This window comes from Trachurus japonicus, chromosome 22, assembly GCF_045865225.1.
Source record: "Trachurus japonicus isolate A0001 chromosome 22, Traja_1.0".
Lineage (NCBI taxonomy): Eukaryota > Metazoa > Chordata > Actinopteri > Carangiformes > Carangidae > Trachurus > Trachurus japonicus.
Genome location: NC_140928.1, coordinates 29,669,359 through 29,685,517, shown reverse-complemented (window position 1 = coordinate 29,685,517; position 16,159 = coordinate 29,669,359). Strand labels below are relative to the sequence as shown.

The 16,159-nt window shown below is 44.6% G+C and overlaps 1 protein-coding gene across 4 annotated transcripts in view; it reads left to right on the top strand.

The window, feature by feature from the left end:
* daam2 (dishevelled associated activator of morphogenesis 2) overlaps positions 1-16,159 on the top strand; it is a 109,560-nt gene that overhangs the window by 10,436 nt on the left and 82,965 nt on the right. Inside the window, exon 1 of one of the 4 annotated variants that reach the window (XM_085768468.1) lies at positions 3,973-4,300. The exons of 1 other annotated variant lie outside the window; for it this stretch is intronic. The gene's annotated coding sequence lies outside the window, so the exon portion shown is untranslated. Of the gene's footprint in view, positions 1-3,972; positions 4,301-16,159 lie in introns of those variants that run through there. 2 more of the 4 variants (XM_085768471.1, XM_085768469.1) reach the window with 2 other exon arrangements.

The window sequence follows — 16,159 nt, the reverse complement described above, 5'->3', positions numbered from 1 at the left end:
TTTGCATCAATTAGCAGATGTAATTTCCCGGGCCGTGATGGAAGATACAACACGGGGAGCTGAGGAGCACTCTGCTGCACCGAGAGGCCTTCCTCTCTTGTTTTGGGGATTGAGAGATTCCCCTAGAGAGAGAGAGAGGGGAGAAGTGATGCAAACCTGCACACTGTGATGCTTCACAGAAAGAGAAAGAAAAGAGGCAGCGGGTAGGGGAAGTGGGCGTCATGGAGATAAGCTGGTTGTGTTCTAAGAGCCTGGGCTAATGGATGCGTCCCCGGGGCTCGCTCAGGAATGTACCCAGGCATTACCGCCAGCAACGTGGTGTCATCTGTCTTCTGTCCCCAGAGAAGGATGACAAATGGTATTATGACTCCCCCTTTCTCCGCTCTTTGGCATATCAATGGCTCTGGTTTGTGTGTGTTTTTCTTTCGGGGGTCCTCTTTTATAGCCATGGTGACAGATTTTTCTTTTTTTTATTATTAATGTGCGCTGATATTTTTATGGAGCTGTTTTGTATGAGATACCAACTGTAAGATGCAAATGTAGTGGAAACTGCTCATAGAGATCATAGAGATCACATCTGTCCTGGGCTGATTGATCAGCAGAGGTACAGCCATTTATTTTTCTGCATTTCATCCACCAATACCCTTGTATATTTACTATTACACATGAATATAAAGTAAAGAAGTCTACAGCTCCACTATTTAGTGATTAAGAGATACATATCATAACCTTTTTTAAATTTATTTTTTATTGTGCAAGATGGGTGATTAACAGACAACACATATGACACAGGACAGTAGAAACAAGAGAAGCGATAGAACCAGACAATATATTTCAGTTAGTTTCAGTTTATTTCTGTAATGTAGAAATAAATAAGAAATAATACAGTAATAGACAGACATAACAAATAAATACTTAACAAAGACAGCATTTTTCATATTCGAAAAGGAGTGTGAAGAAGTGAAACTTCCCCCTACTCATAAATTAACTATCAAGCTTCCTTGTCATTATAATCTATACAATAAGTTAATTTATAATTAATTAAATCTATTTTTATTTAGCTGGATTTATTCTAATATATTATCCCCAATCTTTATCTCTCTTATCTCACCAATCTTAATCTATTTTATCTCTAATATATACTATATATATAGTGTGTGTAGGTCACACACACACGCATATATATATATACAGTGTATATATATATATAGAGAGAGAGAGAGAGAGAGAGAGAGAGAGAGAGAGAGAGAGAGAGAGAGAGAGAAAAAAAGTACCTTTCCTCCACCGAGCCTGAAAGCACCCCCCCCCCCCCCATTAAACACACCTGCTGCTGTGTGTGAGTGGGGACCATGGTCACAAAAAGTCCTCAAATGTGAACAGAGCAGGAACGGAAAGTGGAATTTCTCGCTGAGCCGCAGTTACAAGGATGGTGGTGCACAAACCTGCACGTCCTGGCACCACACATGGTGAGGATACGTTGGCAGAGCGGGTAGAGGGGGGCCGTGACGCACTGTGGCCCAGGAAACGTTGTACAAATGAGTCAGAAGCCTCAGCATATGGCAGCGTACAGCAGGAGGATACAGCAGTTTTACACTTTGTGCCAAAATAAAAGCCTGAAAATAAACACTGTGAGTGGACTACTTGATTACCACAAGAAAAAATATTCAAAGAGCATTTGTATGGAAATGATTCTGTCCCAAGACTTTTGATCACTATAAGTAGTTTCCAGTGTATTTTTCCTAACATATTTCCAGTGCAGTGTCATATGGTAGAAATGTACTGGTCTTCCCCAAAGTCCAAGAAACAAACAAACAAAAGGAAAGAAAAACAACGTCTGCAGTAACTTCTGGCTGCCAGCAGATTCTTTATCTACAATAATATACACAAAACTTAAGCAATGCCGAGATCAATAATCTAGCATTGATTAGGAATCACGATCAGACAAGCTGTCACCTCAGCCAATCAGCACAGCAGACGAGCAGTCTGCAGAAGGAGAGGATCACTGGGTATGAAATCAATTCACATCTGACCCTTGTCCTCACGGTGTTGGGCAATGGGGGGAAAAATGTACGGCATTCTGAAAGGTCAGAGACTTTGTATCGATCAGTCAGCTGAGGGTCGAGAGGTTGTCGCTGATGTCTTAAGGTTGTCATGATTGACGCGTAGACAGATGTTGTGCAAATGTGCTTTAAAGGAATAGTTCAACATTTTGGCAGATTGGCCCATTGCCATAATCCCTATAGTCTCAGCAGTAGGTTTGTTACCTTTAATTGTCGGTGCAAGCTATTTTTAGAATGGTGGAGCAGAACTACGCTATGGAGGCTAATGGGATTTCTTGGTTTCCCTCATCGAACTCATCAAATACACAATCCAACAACTCCAAAACGCTCTGGTGGACAAGTTGTGACCTGCACATTCACCACGCTATGAGATAATAACGGAACAGAGTTGTTTTCAATATAAATACAGAGACTTCTTGCTGAAAAACTGTCCCTGAAGGCAACGCGCATCATCGGTTTTGCATGAATTTTCCTCTAAAACAACTCTGTCTCATAACGTTCCGTTATTATCTCATAGCGTGCTGAATGTGCAGGTCACAACTTGTCCACCAGAGCGTTATAGAGTTGTTGGATTGTGTATTTGATGAGTTTGATGAGGGAAACCATGAAATCCCAATGGACCTACTGCTAACACTCTCGGGATTATGGCAATGGGCCAATTTTCCAAAATGTTGAACTATCCCTTTAAAGCACATCTGCAACACATCTGTCTTAAGACATCAGTGACAACCTCTTGACCCTCAGCTGACTGATCGATACAAATTCTCTGACCTTTCAGAATGCCGTACATTTTTCCCCCCTCTGCCCAACAACACCGTGAGGACAAGGGCCAATTTGCCAAAATGTTGAACTATCCCTTTAATGCAGAAGGAGCCAGTTTGCTCCGTGTGGTGAAATGTTGCACTTTGACTTCTTTCAGAGATGTGTGTTTTGTTTTGTTATGTTCCTGCTGTGGGTCAGAGGTGGTGTGCTGTATATGTGTGTGCGTGTAAGAATGATCACTGCAGTGGGACCACTGAGATGTTCATGTTCATGTTTTCACCTCATTAAATCACAGTAACATACTTGAACTCAACTTCAGAGAACCCGAGGTGTCCAAACACACATACACACACACACACACACACACACACACACACACACACACACACACACACACACACACACAGACACACATACTGGCTGAGCTAACGGTGTGAACTTGAATAAGTCCATAGAACTGAGTACAATCAAACATCCCGTCTCAATGTCCTCTCAATGAAAACTGATTGGCCATGAGGGAAATCCTTTTTCCTGTGTGTGTCACCGTGGTAATTCCTGATGGAGGAACCTGTATTTGGTGTGAGTGTCTATCTGTTGGGCGTGTGGGTGTGTGCGTGTGGGTGTGTGCTTTTTATGTGGGTGTTGATGGTGAGAAGACATGACAGGAAAAAAGGGGTTTCCTTTGGGCGCAGTATCTGATGTCCCCTCCCATCCACTGCCGTGTCTCTGTCTGCCCAGTCAGGGAATGCGTTGGGTGGAGTTGGGACTGCAGGCAGGGGTGGGAGGTACAGGCTGCCAAGGGTCATTTCCTTTCATCTTGCCCTCTTCTGTGGCCTCGCACAGCAGGCAGACACACACACACACACACACAGACACACACACACACTTGCACACATACACATACGAACTGTACATCGATATATGCATTCATGGAGAATCCATCACCTTCCCGTTGACATCCACATGGATGCTGTCATATACTGGGGCTGGAATCCAGAAGGGGAGGGTACATGAAGAGAGGGAGAGATAGCAAGAGAGGGAGGGGGAGAGAGTGAGAGTGAGAATGAGAGAGAGAGAGAGAGAGAGAGAGAGAGAGAGAGAGAGAGAGAGAGAGAGAGAGAGAGAGAGAGAGAGAGAGAGAGAGAGAGAGAGAGAGAGAGAGAGAGGACAGTGTCAACAGCTCAGCTCCCAGCACAGTCAGCTGAAATCCAGAGCTGCGCTCAGTAGCTGAGCGAGGGGAGGCAGACGAAAAAACGCTGCAGCTTCAGCCGGGAAACATCACCAGACTTGTGCTTTCATGGATTTTTGGCCGTGAAACACGTCGTCCAAACGGCTGCACCAGAGCTTTAAAGCCTGAGGATGTAGGAACGCTCTAAACTCTTCTTCAAACCTTGCTTTATTGAGAGTGCTCTCCTTCTCCATTGCTAGTGACGTGACTCGGGGACAATCCATCTCTCAGGGCAGCCTGTCTGAAGTGGGTAAGTAGGAGATATTTGATCTTGACACCGATACCCGTCGTGAGTAACAGCTACACCTCCGAGGAGTGTGTGTGTGTGTGTGTGTGTGTGTGTGTGTGTGTGTGTGTGTGTGTGTGTGTGTGTGTGTGCAAACACGGCAGACTACAGATGTTGAAGTGTAAACCCCTGGTTCTCAATCCAGTCAGGAAAACACAGACTACTGCAGCCAATAAAATAAACATAAGTCAGTAGAGAAGCTGAGCTCGTGGGCAACAAGGGCTTCTGATCCCACTGAGATGGTTGTGTTGGTGTACCTGGGGTGAAGGGGAAGTTTTCTTTTACTGAACTTTTTCCATCATTACCAGCAGCAGTAACTGTAGTGAGATGTCTGCAGTTGTTGTGTTTGGGTTCTTTCTGCAGCTCTGTTGACAGTGGCTTGCTCCAGCTCCATGTTTGCTTGTGCATTATATGAGCAAGGCTTCTTTGCATATTAGTGGTTCTCCTGGACCAGCCAAGATTGTTTGGAAGGTAATTTTCTTTGGAAAGTGTGATACTGGCTCGGTGCTGTTGAGTGCTGGAGGAGGGAGTTGATGTCCTCAGAAGAAGTTGTGACGTCCAGGTCTTAACCAATACAGGAAATGTTTGGCATTTCAGGAATTGAGGGAGGATGGATCAGAGTGTGTAATGAGAACGGGGCCTATTTCAGGTCCCAGTCATGGGCTGATCACACATGTTCATCAATCACACAGTCAGGCCCTCGGTGTGAGTGGTGGCCAGGCAGCCAGACATTCCATATATGCTGTACACTTCCTCCCAGCAACAACTCAACCCAACATGGAAATGGGAAAGCAGACTTCCAAATGCACCATGCTGTTGTTGGGGATGTTGATGTCTTTATTGTGTTGTGTGGAAAGATAACAAGCTCCAGCTCCGGCCCTGCAAAGCTCCACCTGTGATATTGAGAAAGAGGCGCCTACGTGACGGTTTATGAATGGAAAATATTCCGAGCAGATACCGCAGCACTTGTGAACTTGTTTCCAGAGGCTTTTAAGTAGCTGATCAGTGGTGATATGAAAAAGCCACAAGACCAACATTATTTCTGCAACATTCAAAGAAATTCATTCCTCTCAATGGCTCGTGTTTGAAGGTTGATGAACCAGGACCATGTCTTTTCTTTGATGTTTTTTTTTTCTTTTTACATTGTGAACAAGATAGTATCCATTTCCACCACATTAAAGACTCACTCTCCAGTCTGCTGGAAAGGCTCAAACACTCACGTGTGCTGGGGGGGTCAAGCACAGTGACATTGCTAAAAGATTCAGTGTGTTTCGGAGGGCATTAGCAAAAAGTTGAAGACTCACACACGGCCTACATGCACATGCACCCTCTGCTGCCGTCAGCGCTCTCAGGGCTTTTCATATTTTATTGACCATTATGGATGCATGAACTGCTCTCTCAGGATTAGAGGGAGTGCGAGAGAGAGAGTTAGTGAGCAACGCTCGGCCTTTTATCGCTTCAGCCCCGCTGCTGACTGGCAGCTCAACAGCCTCCTCATTAGGATAGGGCCAGAGAGAAAGAGAGATGAGGGTCTGCAAAGCTGCTTAAATTCAACTATCTGATCTTTTTGATGGGATTATCATCATCTAGTATTTACCATAGAGCAGCTAGTGTCTGAGAGACAAAACTCGGGGAGATTTTTTGGGAGAAAGGCTGCTGTTCCTCATGCTCCTTCGTTGGAAGTCCCCACAGTGTGTGTGTGTGTGTGTGTGTGTGTGTGTGTGTGTGTGTGTGTGTGTGTCAAATGGCACCATTGTATTTGTGCCAGTGACACACTTTCTGGGCTTATGATGTGTAAGCATATCTTCTCTTTACAGTGCCTCAATTCAGCCCAGTATTACTGCAGGCTATTTAAAAAAAGATGCTGGTCACGTCACAGGGCTGTCCCTTTCTGTACTGCTATAACTGTCCCAGAAGAGCATTCCAGACATTACCCAGGAGCCCTCTGTCCCCTATGCTGCAGCTGTTGACCTCTCACCCATGCAAGATTAATAGCTTAACAATGCACAATATGGTCTGTCCCCATCCACATGCTGACATTGATGGACATATTCAAACCTTGGTGCACAGAGCGAGCAGCCAGACAATGGAAAGCTGACAAACTGGGAACTGCTGAGCTAACCAGTGACGCTTGTTGTTAGCGTAAGTGTGTATGGAAGCTAATAGGTCAATAGCAGTGCATCAGTGTTTTTCTTTCATTTAAAGGTCTCATAGTGAAAAGGTAGATTCTCATATTTATTTCTTTATAGATCAGCTCTAAGTTCTGTATTGATACTGTGAAAGTAAACAAAACAAACAAACAGCCTCCTCTCCTCTGATTGGTTCACAGACCTGTTGTTTCCAGAGCTCCAGAGAGAAGACATACACTGAGGTTTATGAATCTTTACAACCACAAATGTATCTTCTGAGGAAGCAACACTTGAAATTAAAGTGTAAAACACAGCACCTGTTTATTCATCTCCCACAAGCGCTGGATCTTCTCAGGCATGTGGATTCTCATGGAAATGGTTTATTCCCTCAAAAGACAAGATTCTTGGACGATTGAAGAACATGAAGTCCCTGGAAAATCCTGCATCCTTTCCCTCTTGGGAGTCATTGTTACTTGTACTTGTGCCAATTTTTTTCCCACACATACAATAACACATCTCTTGTTAGACTAAGAGCTTGTGACTCTGGCACGACCCTCCGATATGAAATAAGAAAACGACTTGACACGGCAGGGTAGCGCTTTGGGGTTTCAGAGAAAGGGATGCCAAGTATTGGATTTCATTCCGAGCCCTGTTAATATGTGGGAATGTCGGGGCCTGCGGAATGTGGCATGGCCGACTTTCTTCTCATTCCCAGTATTAATAGCATAGTTATCCCAGTGATCCGGTCTATTTGATGAGTGGAGATGTGAGTCGCCGCGGAGATGAGCCTGTTGGCCAGTGGGAAAGTGGGTCAGCAGTGGGTCTGTGTGTCTAATGTGAGTCTTCCCTACTTAATACAACCTCTCTCCAGAGTCAACATGGACATCTTTAATACCAAGCTCCCATGGAGCAACTGGTGGACTTCCCCCTGCAACATGTGGATGACCCTCTGAGTACTGGTGCTGCTTGCTAAAGCCTTTAAAAACCAGAAAGATGTGAAGTGAGGTGGAACAGAGAGGCACTTCTACAACAGCAGGAGAAGAGTGTCTCAAACAGAACCAGTCAGGCCTCCAAAATGTTTGTCTGCAAACTTGTGTTAATCCCTCGGTGGCTTCAGTTGTTCTTACAACTCGTGTCTGTGGTCAGTGGCTTGTCTGAAGGGGTTTAACATGTTTATAATAGCTGGCTTCAAACTGGAACCGTGCATGGACAGGGCTACTCGGGGGCTTATGGAGCTTTTATATCAAAGCAGAATGAAGCTAATTCTAAAAGCATGGTGGTTAGAACCCCTGCTACTCCATATGGTCTGTGCCTTTATGAATGTTCCTCGCACCAGGAAATGTCTTTCTTAATGAATCAAACTAAATGAAATGGCTATTAATGACATCCCTGGAGGATTGGAAACATCTCTCCCCACCTCCTCCTTTTTCCAGTGGTTTAGTTGAGGCATTTCCTCTTTATGGGTGAGGTGGGTTTCTGTGCCTCATGGCCCCATTAAAACCAATAGTGCCTTATGTGTTTGTTTTGAATGAAGCAGTGAGAATTCTCCGACGTTTGGCTGCGAGAGAGATGTCGGAATTAAAAGTTTATGATGTGATACTGAGAGACTGCCATGTGTAGTAGGTAAGAGTCACGGCCTCTCACTGTCATTTAAACAAAATGCATTCATTGGGTCGAGTCATGGAGCAACAATAGAAAGTAGACGGATGTGGAGAGCACTCAATGACCTTTACCATCGCCACAAGAAGGGACCACAGTGCAAATCTGAGGCAGCTACGTATAATTACATTGTTCTTCTTCTGTTTGTTTGTAAACAAAAGAAAAATGAAAAATTCCTCTTTGTCCAAACGTGATTGCATTTGCCTTGGAGGCAGTCTGGAAATATTTAAGCAACAGTATTAACCGTGAGCTATTAAAGTAATTAATAATAATTGTCGCTGTGGTCAATTTAAATGGAGGTACTTTGACTTACTCATTTCTTCCTTATGCTATGCACAGGCCTGGCTCTGTACTGTACATGGGCCTAATGGGGCCGTCTCAGCCGCACCTCCTTAACATTGTTCTGTTGCTTTTGTTCCAGCTTGTTCCACACACAGTGACCAGAAGCTCTTATGTGCATGGAGTTCATTCTCATGTTTTGTTGTGTTTTCCTGGAGCTTGAGGCTCATGATTCATGCACTGTGTTGCTCCTGACTATGTCCTGGAGACACCCACCAAAAAAAGTGTGCTCAACAGTTGAATAAGTTCTCATCGCTTTCATCTCCGCAGCTTCACCCTATCTGATGGCGGGGCGGCGAGGAAGTGATTTAGGGGGTAACATAAGCAAAGGAACGACGGAGGATTGGAGGAATGGTTTGAAAGAGTGGGGGGTGTGAAGGGAAGGGTGGGTTTGGCTCTTTTCCTGGAAGATGCACGTAGGCATTAAAGCACAGACAGCTCTTATCAGGAGCTGCCTTAAACCCCTCCAGTGTCTGCAGACAGAGCCTGAGCATGCTTCACGTGAGTTTGGTTTTTAAAAGTTGCTTATCTTTATTCCTCACACATCACTTTCATTTAATATTTTATTTATTCATTTCTTTCACATGACATTGCAGAAACCCATAGTTTATTTTTAAATGCACTCCCCTCCTGCTCATCTAATTTGTTTGCTCTGCCAATCAAAGAGGCTGTGAATATTTTGCAGAGCACCCATGCTGTCATAGTTAAAAATAACTGTCCCCTTGAAGATCAGATGTTGCATGGTTTCCAGAGCTAAGAGAGGAAATTTAACATTACACATTACTGAAAGAACAAGCTCTCCTAGTCTACCCATTTGAGCCTCAGCGGAATTGTCCAAAACTGAAACCTCTGGCCCGTTGTCCAGTTTCTCCACAAATAAACCACTTTGGCCACGTTGGGCGGCCAGCGACTTCTCATCAGATCTCGAGCAGAATCTTTGCTCTGAGAATCAGTGCAGGAATGCATCACATGCAAATGTACCGTGAAATAATGGCAGGTCCTCCGCTGTCAGCTCTGCTCATTAGTCAGTTTAAAGCTCTACCTCAGTGCTCACCATGGAGATGTGCACCAGGATATATGGGCAGTGTCATACCTTAGGAATGCATGTCCCAGTGCTGTGTGTTTGCTAATGCACGGTGCATTTGTCGTGTTTGCATTATGTAAACTAACGTCATGGATGGGACCAGTTGTTTCAGATCAATCACATATTGTCCTTTGCTTATGTAAATACTGTAAAGTGACCACCCATGGTGCTGAACTCCATGTAAGTGAGTGAAGTGATGCATGAATAAAATCACTTTAATTGGTGCAAAACAGAACAAACAGTAGTGTGTGTGTGTGTGTGTGTGTGTGTACTTGTTTGACTTTACCTTGGGAGTGAGAACATTTTGGCCGGACCTCATTTCCTGAGAACCCAGTGAAGGTCTCACAAATATAAAGGTACATAAGTGTATGTATTGTGTGTGTATTTACACTAATGTAACTGATTAGCACCGTGATGTGGCATCTGACCCCAGCAGGGTAAGATGTATGATGTGAACATGGCCTCCCCCATGGAGGCAGCATGCCTGTGGGTGGGCCACAGCTCCTCTGGGATCCTTGAGAGAATAAGTTTCCAGTATCCCAGGTGATCTGGCTCGGAGCCAGCGGCTTTTTGAGGGAGGGGGGGGAAGAATTGAGCGGTAAGGCCATTAGTCATTGTACAGACAGGCAGACAGTAGGAAGGGAGGGCAGGGGCATGTTGGAGAGGGCATGTCTGGGGCAACAGTATCCAAAGGGTGGCACGGTTCCAACGTGTCCAATGGCTGGGTGGAATAGTTACCTCATGTCAAATTAATGAGCGCGAGTAGTTCACTTCCATGTCAAAGGACACATGCAATTTTTACATACCAGCACACAAACATGACTACTCACTGAAAGTCTGACAAGCAGATATGTGCCAAAACAACACTGCTAAGTCTAGGCAAGTGAATCAAGTCAACTGGACTTAGTTTTTGTCTTGAAGACGTTTCGCCCCTTATCCAAGTGGCTTCATCAGTTCGTCTAGACTAGACTGACTAGTTTAAGTCCAGTCCAAACTAAGTCCAGTTGACCTGATTCAATTACCTAGAGATGCCTTTTACCTGGACAAATGAAAATTTGCACAGACAGCACAGTTAAAGGAATAGTCCAGCTTTTTTGAAGTGGGGTTGTATGAGCTACAAATGCCCATTAAGTACACTATCTGCAGTAGAAAGGTCTCTACTCCCCCCCACTGAGAAACACCGGCACATCGCGCTGCACCGAGACACAGGTAGTACACTGTTGTTAATGAGGGACCATTAATCAGCGTATTTTCGCTAAGAGAAGTCCCGTCTCAAAATAATACGCCAGTTCAAGAGTACCATCTAAAGTAAAAATTTACAACGCATCAGCTGGTCAGAAAACAGTTAGTTTATCTGGAACTACCCAACTCATTCAGTACTGCTCCACACAGGCAGGCTCTGTGTCACTCAGCCTCTTCCACACACCGCTGATCCAAACAGCAACGCACTGTATCACTCCGCCTATTAGCTGATTAATCGCACCTCATTGATAGCCATTTACTGCCTGTGTCATGGTGCAGCATGATGTGCCGGTGTTTCTCAGTGGGGGGGAGCGGAGACCTTTCTACTGCAGATAGTGTACTTAATGGCCATTTGTACCTCATATGACCCCACTTCAGAAAAGTTGGACTATCCCTTTAAGTTCATGGTGGCACCTCCACTTACTTCTGATTCTCTGCACACAGGATGCTCATGCAGAAGCTTTTTGGTCTTAAAGGGATAGTTCACCCTAGAATGATATTTCGCTCATTATCTACTCACCCTCATGTTGACTAAGGGCTGGAAGAAGTTTCAGATTCCTCCGTGGCTTCTCTGAGTTACAGGGGGTCTCGGCATAGCAGTGCATGTCCATATAACGGTTGCAAAGGGACACCGGAGCTCTTCGTAAAAAAACACACACAAAAAAAACATCCAAATACCTCCATGATGCTCGTATGTAATGTCCGTCTTGTGCTGAAGCCCCAAATTGCGTAATTGTCCCGAAAAAAATTAAATAAGTCTATATTTTAAGCTTGTTTGTAGTGGAAGCTTCTCGAAGCTCCTCTTCCTGGTCCGTCCAAATCTCGCGTGATTTGCGCCGGCGTCAGCATGCGTCAGTGCGGTTACTGCGAATCACGCGAGATTTGGACGGACCAGGAAGAGGAGCTTCGAGAAGCTTCCGCTACAAACAAGCTTAAAATATAGACTTATTTAATTTTTTTCGGGACAATTACGCAATTTGGGGCTTCAGCACAAGACGGACATTACATACGAGCATCATGGAGGTATTTGGATGTTTTTTTGTGTGTGTTTTTTTACGAAGAGCTCCGGTGTCCCTTTGCAACCGTTATATGGACATGCACTGCTATGCCGAGACCCCCTGTAACTCAGAGAAGCCACGGAGGAATCTGAAACTTCTTCCAGCCCTTAGTCAACATGAGGGTGAGTAGATAATGAGCGAAATATCATTCTAGGGTGAACTATCCCTTTAAGGACCACAGGGATTTAGTTTTTTAAATCTGATTTTGTTTGTATGTGTTTGCTAAGTATTATCAGTTTGAAGAAAGATTGTAAATCCATCTATGATGGATGATTATCTATGTTAACAGGTAGGAATATTTCATTTGATCCTTACACTGTTCTGTATATCAGACCCCATTTCAATCTGACTTGTAACTTGGTATGTTCCAACAGAAGCTGCTCAATTAATCGCACTCTGAAACTGCATTTATGTAACAGTCTTCATTGTTCCTGAGGGAGTTGGCCTTTCCTGCTTGATCATCAGCTCTTTACCATGCTGAATGGCTACTGTCTTTATTATATACTGTTTTTATCATAGAATTGATATATATTCTATGACCACAGCTGAAACCATGTGTGAGCCCCCTCTCCTCAAGCACAGGTCATTTTGAGTGGTGTTCCCAGGGAGTGAAATGTTAAATGTTGTGCCTGCACTTTTTTGGCATCCGACTCTGACTCTGGTGGTTGGCTAAAGCTTCACCAGCTGAATGCCAGGAGTAAACCACAACAATGCCAATCCCTGAATCTGCTCCCCATTTGGCATCATGTGTGCCTGTGCCAGGGTGGCACTGCTCCCCCATCTCTTGTGCCAGGTGCTTATGTAAGGCTGCCTCCATGACCCAGCACCCCGGTGGAATGGTCCTCATTTGAGGGATCGGATCTTTTATTCAGCGCCTCTCTCGCCCGATCTTTGTTATTTGTTTCCGCCATTTTTATTGTTGCTGCTTGTTTTTCTTCCTACAATAGAATCTTGACTTCGATTCTTTCCCTCTCTGTATCCAGCTGGCATGGCTTGGGCAAAAAAAAAAAAGAGAGCTGGAATCCATTCATCCATCCATGTAATACAGAGACGATGCCCAGAGTACTTCCACTGAGTGAAAGTAGATGTAGTGGGAGTGGGGGGTGTGGGGGGTGAGGAGAGGAGGAGAAGAAGGTGAGTAAGATGCATTCTGATGTAGGAAGAAGACTGCAGTAGCTGCAGTTTGAGGGGGAAGAAGGAGGGGAATGTGCAGAATGAAGAAGGAGAAAGCAGGCGGTGGGTGAATGATGCAGCTTTTTCTGATTCAGTGTGTGTGTGTGTGTGTGTGCACATGTGGATTCAGGAGGGATGGGACAAATCAGGGACTTGTTTTCTATCTGATTTTGCATTCGGTGCTAAAAGCGCTGTGTTGTGCGGCAGATGTTGGGGAGAGAGTTGAAATTACACAGGCACAGATGTTTGAGGGACTGATCTGCACATAGCTATGCTATTCTTCTATTTTATTCCTCTGTCTCTCGCCTGCACACACACACACATGCACGCATACACATGCATACACACACACACACACCAGCAGCAGCAGCAGCCTGTCTCTCCTCACTGCCACCCCCTCCTCCTCCACTGACCTACTTCCAGGCGCTGGGGATGAGGCGATGAGGTAGTGGGCTGAATGAGAAGTGGCAGCAGTATCTCCCTTCATCCCTCCCTCCCTCTCATCTCTCTCCCTCTCTGCTCAGCTGCTCTCCAGACCCTTCAAACACAGAGCAGCCAGCAGCCTCCTCTCTCTGCTTCACGGCTCTCTCTCTCTCTCTCTCTCTCTCTCTCTCTCTCTCTCTCTCTCTCTCTCTCTCTCTCTCTCTCTCTCTCTCTCTCTCTGTGAGTATGAAAATACTGCATGTGTGCATGTGCTTCCATCTGAATCTTGAGTGGGTGTGTCTGAATCGTGAAACGTGTGAACATGTGACGACGCGGCTATGCACACGGTACAGTGTGGGTGTGTGATTTTTTTTTTTTCACTACTGTGTTTTAGCATGGAACAGTATAAATGTGTGTGTTTGCACAGATTCATCATGATGAACAGTGAGCAGGGATGTCTGCTGTCTGCTCTCCTCCTGCAGCTTCCATTAGCATTAGCCTATAGAGAGCCATGAACTCCAACTCAGTGACAGCACCTTTTGCTGTGACTTATATCCACAAACACCTGGTTCCCAGTGATGAGCAGGTAACAATTAGGATGTTTGTGTGTCTGAGTGCATCCTCTGGTTTCCAATACACTGAGGCTGATATTCAGACTGCATATTGCAATAGTTCCCATCATATGCAGCATTCCTCATAATATATGCTTTGTCTATTTTTGGCTTGATGAAGAGAATGTCTCTCCATTCACCCTGTAAGAGGAATAATGGTGGAGGACAGTAAGTCAGAGAGGAAGCGAGGGAGGGGTGAAGTGATGGGAGATAAGAGTGGCTCTGAGGGCACACGGAGCAGTGGATCTGTTGACCCGCCATGCACAGAATGATGAATGTCACAAAAGCACAAAGTCAATAACGCTCTGCGCTGCTTCTTTCTGTTTCCATGAATATACAATAAATAGTGTGTGTACACCGTGCATGTGTGTATTTGGATTCCTTGGCCTACTTTCCACGGGCATGAACTGGAAGCAGGCCAGCAGGACTGTGTTGAGTGAGGACTGGCCGCACGTGGGGCTCTGTGGGAGAGTGAAGATAGAAGCTGACACACGCATATAACACACACACACACACACACACAGATACACACACACAGTGGACAAGAGGTTTAGGTTGTATTTTCTGCTGAAGAGCTTTGTAACCCCTGCAGAGAGGCCTCTTTCCATTAGGCTCCACCAGCTGTCCACAGCAACCTAAACCAACTCACCACCTTAAAGATTTGGCAGCAGCTCAAACTTTATGTTATCGTAATGAAATGATGAAAAGTTATCACTGTTAATGCAGAGTGGAAGCGCATGGGAAGAATCTCTTGTATATACATCCCTGATGGTCGCGCTTTTCTTTTTCTTTTTTTAATTCCATTATCTGATTGCTTAAAGAGCTCCTCATTGACTCACTTCTGTAAATGTTCATCTCAGCCTGCGTTGTTGATGTATCATCACAGAGAGCATGGAACACAACACACCATGTATCTGTCTCCAGACTGCATGACACGGGTGGGACTGCAGCTAGGGGGTGTACATTTAGTCTCTGTGGGAGCTGTTGGTCCCCATGGAGACGGATCTGCAGGTTGATGTTCCTGTTGGTGTCCCAGCCTCCATGTGAGTGGATGATGGGCTTTTTTTCAGCAGACTTACACAGAGGCTAGTTAGCATTACGTCCATGCTTACATCCTTCTCACACTGGACTGTTTCAGTTTAGTTTATTTAAAAAGGGACAATGTACATTAATAAACATTGTAAGAAAAACACATGTACAGTAAATGCACCCGAGTTAACTTAAAAAGCTAGTTTTCATCATTGGTCCCTCTGCCAGATTGTATAAGACAACCTTTGAAAAGAGCAACAATGGAATAAAATACAATGCCACATGGAGTAGAACACATGCTACTGTACACAAAATAAATACACATTTGGACGAAGATAACATGATGCTTGTCCACGTTAAGAAATACAGATTTGGATGACAATTGCATCATTGCTTAGTGCTGACATCTTTGGGTGTCTACAAGCCAGTTCTTAGCATTTGCTTGGAATGAGATTCTCTGATTGGTTGTGGCACTGTGTTCCATTGATGTGATGCTTTGAATGAGAATACAGCCTGGCTGAAAGTGGTGTTCCTTAACAGGATTATGCAATCTTTTTTTGTCGCACCTCGTGTAGTTCTACAGGATTTAAACTTAATAAAACTGGATAGTGGAGAAGGAGCTGAGCCCTGCTTGATCTTGTATACTTGACAGATTTTTTTGTATTTAATTAGGTTGTCCCAGCTCAAAAGTTTATACTTTTTCAGGATATGGCAATGGTGATGTCTAAACAGTTTCTTGTCTAGGGTTTTAAGTGCTTGTTTGACTGGGAGCTGCAGCAGTATGATGTTATGAAGTGGATCCTATTGAAAACATCTAGCCTCTGTTGGGACAGAGGTTTTTGGGGACAAAGTGAATTCAGGTGAATTAAATCCAGATAGATGGACCGGTCAGTTTCAGGAAAAATATAATGTCGGGCAAAATATACCATAGACACTATTTGTAATCTGTTATGTCTAAATGGGATACATTCACTATGCACTACAGGGAACAGGAGGCTAATGAGGCACCACAACTCATTTTTGCCCATGAGACCTGTACTGTAGTATGTTCATGCTGCCCTGATGCAAGGTGGTGG